The sequence below is a fragment of the Schistocerca americana genome, chromosome 7 (genome assembly GCF_021461395.2).
Source record: "Schistocerca americana isolate TAMUIC-IGC-003095 chromosome 7, iqSchAmer2.1, whole genome shotgun sequence".
Lineage (NCBI taxonomy): Eukaryota > Metazoa > Arthropoda > Insecta > Orthoptera > Acrididae > Schistocerca > Schistocerca americana.
In genome coordinates, this window is record NC_060125.1 from 547,038,748 (window position 1) to 547,043,880 (window position 5,133).

General features: G+C 37.8%; 1 pseudogene; it reads right to left on the bottom strand.

Moving 5' to 3' along the window:
* Positions 1–516: 516 nt before the first annotated feature.
* Positions 517–633, bottom strand: LOC124623323 (annotated as a pseudogene).
* Positions 634–5,133: the final 4,500 nt, after the last annotated feature.

A 5,133-nucleotide genomic window follows, 5' to 3' on the forward strand; every position in this document is an offset into this window, starting at 1 on the left:
ATAAGTAAATCTGCTTTGAATGTAGTGCTTTTCAAAACACCATTCGCAATATTTTCCCACGACCTGTTAGACATAGGTTCGGTTCAGCAGTTGCAACAGAGTGCCAGATAATAGGCGTCATCGCACTTGCGGAGCTACGATGACGCAGGAAGCCCTTATGTTCGTACGTGTAAAACGTTAAAAGATCTTACATTGTGTCATAAAAGGAACAAAACAAAAGAGGATACTTCAAAAGTGACGGAATTTCATGAACCATACTAAAATGGATAATTCGGCTTCAAATGCACAATCGTATGTAAATTTTCTTGGAGTAAGCACTCCATCTTCAGGCCACAAGTGGCCCATCGGGACCATCCGACCGCCGTGTCATCCTCAGGTGAGAATGCGGATAGGAGTTGCGTGTGGTCAGCTCACCGCTCTCCCGGTCGTTATGATGGTTTTCTTTGACTGGAGTCGCTGCTATTCGGTTGAGTAGCTCACCAATTGGCATCACGAGGCTGAGTGCACCCCGAAAAATGGCAACAGCACGTGGCGGCCGGATGGTCACCCATCCAAGTGCCAGCCATGTCCAACAGCGCTTAACTTCGGTGATCGCACGGGAACCGGTGTATCCACTGCGGCAATGCCGTTGCCCAAATTTTCTTGAAGTACCAGTACTATATTATCTTATATTTGGTTCAATATGGCATAATGCCATACGTGCACTTGAAATGCAGCGAAAAGTTGAAACTAGCCAATAGTGTGAAATCAAACACTTCGTTTCAAATAAATTGACTGTCTCAGCAGAAAAGATTAATAAAAACCGGCAAAAATAACTTCATTGTTCTGTAAGGCGATTAATGCTTGACTGTCAGAAAGGTGGAAATAAAATCTGAAACTAAAAATATATTTTAGCCTTCCGTAATTATGTGAACTATTTTAATTAATTTGATAGCTCACTGCCACAAAAATCCGTTTTGTTATTGTTTAGCGTGAGAGCAATAAACGAAGAGGAAACAACAAAATCACTGAACGTGAACACAGGTCACGTCGCGACAACCCACATACTGCTCTGTGCATCAGCCCCAGATTTACTATATTTTCGAATCGGGGCAATATTAAGAAGTGGTGCCCAGCCACACTTCTGTAACCAGAAGCGGGAGAAGGTACTACTCATACGCGACTCAACTGCGAATGCGCAAGATCCCGCCTGCAACTGCTCAAACGAATCTAATTTAAACAGTTATCACGTCACACTTATCGGAGGCAATTTGTTGTTATAAAGCATTGCATAGTCTTCCTAAAGCGTTTGATAGACTTTGCTGTTGGTAGACGCTTGTATGAGCACTGTTTTGTTGTATACGGCTCATTTCCTTTGTAACTTTTTCATTTTCGTTTTTTTTTTCTCTCGTTCATGTTTTGTTGCTGCACCATTATTCTGCAGTAGCGGGATGCAGTAATGTCCTTTCTTAGAGTATTGGTTCTTACCAGTCAAAATCACAAAAATTTAACTGAAAACTAAAACAATGAAAAATTCCCGGAATTCTAAACAATTCCCGGGTTTTTCCCGGTTTTCTCCCAGATGAAAAGATTCCCGGGTTTTTCCTGGATCTCCCGGTTGTCCCGGGTCGTATACACCCTGTATGTTTCTGTGGCTCTTAGCACATACCTTATTCACTAATGAGGGTGGCTTTTCAAGTGATGAGATCTTCAATTATCATACCAGTCATGTCCTGGCTTATGAAAACCCTCATGAAATGCAACAAGACAGACATCAACAGAGGTTCAGCCTCAACATATGGGGTGGAATCATTGATGATCATCTTAGTGCCCCCCACATATTTCTAAACCAAATTACTGGGCAAACTTATGTAACAGTTTCTCAGACATACGTTGCTTCATTTACTTGAAGATATACTTGTAGATGTCATCCAATGAATGTGATTTATGCGTGATAATCTTCCACCCACTTTATGTGGATAGTTTGTCAGTATCTCAATAACCAGTTTCTGAACAGGTGGAGTGTTCAAGACAAATTGGCCTGTCCAACTGCCATATGTGAATCCAGTGGATTTTTTCCATTAAGGTTGTTTAAAATCTTCAGTGTATTCAACTCCTGTAGTCAACATTGATGTTCTGGGGAAAAAAAGCAAAATGGATTTAATCAAGTATGAAACACACCAGGAGTTTGTATGACAAAGTATGGAACGCAAGCTCAGTGAATGAATGGAAGCAGGAAGTGATCATTCCAAGCCAATGTTTATAAATGTAAATGTGTTCCGCTAATGTTTCATTTTTGTGGCAAGGATGACAAATCCTTAGAAAAAGCCATAGTTCTAGAGCATCAAGACAAGAAACACCAGTTACAGTTGCATCTCCAAAAAGAAAGACCCGTAGACTTTCTACCAGGATATGCCACAAGAAACATCATTTTAGGGGAGTCTTGTTACAACTGTCCCATCTTATGGGGATTTGCTGACCCTCAGATGCACATATTATGTGTGTTCACATTTCCAATTCAGTGAAATGTCAGTTCATCACTGAAGACAACACAATCTAGAAAATCTTCATCATCATGCAGCAACATTTTGTTTGCAAAGTTGGCATATAAACCATTGTAGGCTTTAGAGCTTGTAACAGCTGCAAACAATAAGTACACAGTTGGAAGCATTTCCTTAAAAGCCTCCAGACAGACAACACTGGAAGTGAATCATTCAACATGTCTTCATTACTCTTCTGCTAAGTGACGAATAGTGCTCACATCGAACATTTGTAGGAAAAATTATAGATTTGCTCTTTCATTTTATGTATTATTTGTAATTGTAAATTGAATGTAACATATACTACAAAGCCTTAAAATCCAATATTCATTTTGAAACATCCAGTATTTAGACCAAAATAGTACTATTCAACATACTTTGATAATCACTTTTATCGTCATCTGCAATCAATCACCTCATTAAATGAAAACATGGCTTCTCATTAATTTTTTAATCTCTCATATTTTGTACCACAGCAGTCTCATTACTTACCTTTTCTTTGGTGTTATGATGAAACGTGAGGGAGTAGATGATGGCTGTTGCAGAGCACCGAAGTCTCTGTGAACAACATCCGATACCACCATTTTGAGAGGTAGCCTGCTTCTGGACATTTGACAAAGGTGAGGGCTGTGCATCACTGGTGCTGTGGCACCATAATTAGGAGATAGTATCTGAAATATGAATCTTCTTAAAGCCAAAACCATTATTTTTTTAAAAAAAGGCAATTACTTCATAAGAAGATTTAATTAAATAAATTGCAATAAATTCTATATGCATTTCACATTGCCTCTCACTTTCTTTACTTGCAGCCTTGACCATTCAGTCTCCCCACCCTCTTCTCAGTACCAATGTGTTTCTGTACTGTTGATCAGTATTTATTTCTGTCCATGCATCATAAGATGTTCCTGTTAGTTCTCTTGTGGCATAGTTAATTCAAATACATTATTTCCTTGTACAGACACACACACACACATACACACATATTTACAATGCAGTAAATACTACAGTTAAAAGCACATTTAATGATAAAAATTTACCGGGGTGGCCATTTAATTCCATCAGATAATTTGCCTGACATCTCTAACTATTCTCAGGTTGAAATTTAAAATTACCTTGAATCAATTTCTCTTGTATGTGACATATGGTTCTTCTTTACTAATGCTCACTGAAAACACACAATTTTTTGAGCTACCTTATCACTTATTAGTGACCAGCCCAAGTTCAGCTAGGATTTAAAATAACCTTGATATGAAGCCCTTTTTTATCTATGTTACTAAACTGCTAAAATGGTGCATGGCACTTGACCCAGTTGCATCTTGCCTATTTAATGGCTTCCAGCGGCCACAAAAATTAGACTTTAGGTATGTCATATAATTACTGACCAATTTAAAAATTTAAAATTCTGTCTTAATTACCAATTTAAAGGTAAAGCATTGACATCAGGTAAAGAATTGACATCAGAAACTATGTGTATGTCTTTGCACACCATAACTCATGGCACACGAATTACCCAGACTATATTCATCTTGTATTTGAGAATGAGAGCACTTGGTAACTTCCAAGAAATTTTACACATACTTTCAAACATGTCTGAAACTTTTTTCTCATTGATACCTCCCCCCCCCCCCCCCCAATAATAATAATATTAATAATTTTGCAGGTAGTATTCAAATATATCACTGAATGTATCTGCATATTTATATCATTATGTGACACATACTTCAGGAAATAGGATGTCACAGACATTGAGATGCATTTTTCTTTCGTCTTCTTCATTAGCATATGGTTGTTTTGATTTGATTTATTGATCAATTTTTAAGCATTTTCCATGCAACTGATGTCGTCATTTTATGTACATTGTATAGCTGCATATAAGGTCATAATAATTTCCCAAGGATTGCACAGGGTTCAGTACTGGGTCTTTACCTGTTCTTGCTGTATATAAATGATTTACCATTAAATATTGATGCTCGTTCAGTCTTGTTTGCAGACGACACCTCAGTCCTGATAGAAAATGATACAACAGAAAAGATTCCAGATAGTATAGAAAATGTTCTGGGGAAACCGGAATCCTGGTTCCATAAAAATGGACAAAAGCTCAATGTCACTAAGACCCAGATAACACAATTTGTTTTTTAACATGTTGAAGGAATATATATGATTTATACTGGACACATTCAGTAATCATCAAATATAAATCCATTACACACAATGACAAAAGGAGAATCAGTACCATACATGTAACACAATACATATACTGAGAAAAACATAACAGTCTGAAACTAATATACCCAACATAATTAGTTTTTCTACCTTCTACCTTTTCTGCCAATCTCAGAGAGATGTGGTGACCAAAAAATGCAGCACTGCAATGCTAAATGAAATGTCACATATTAACAGAATCTTCCGTTGGTTCTTGGTAGAACAACATTATAATAAATGAAAAGCACCAGTTTGCTTTTCTTCTACAATATATTGTAGAACAAAAGCAAACTGGTGCTTTTCATTTATTGAAATGTCACATAGTTCCGGGTACCGAGCAAAGCTGAGTGACAGGCCGGACCTTGACCCACGCGTGGCCTGCACATGCTGCATGGATTAAGTCTGGCATTCC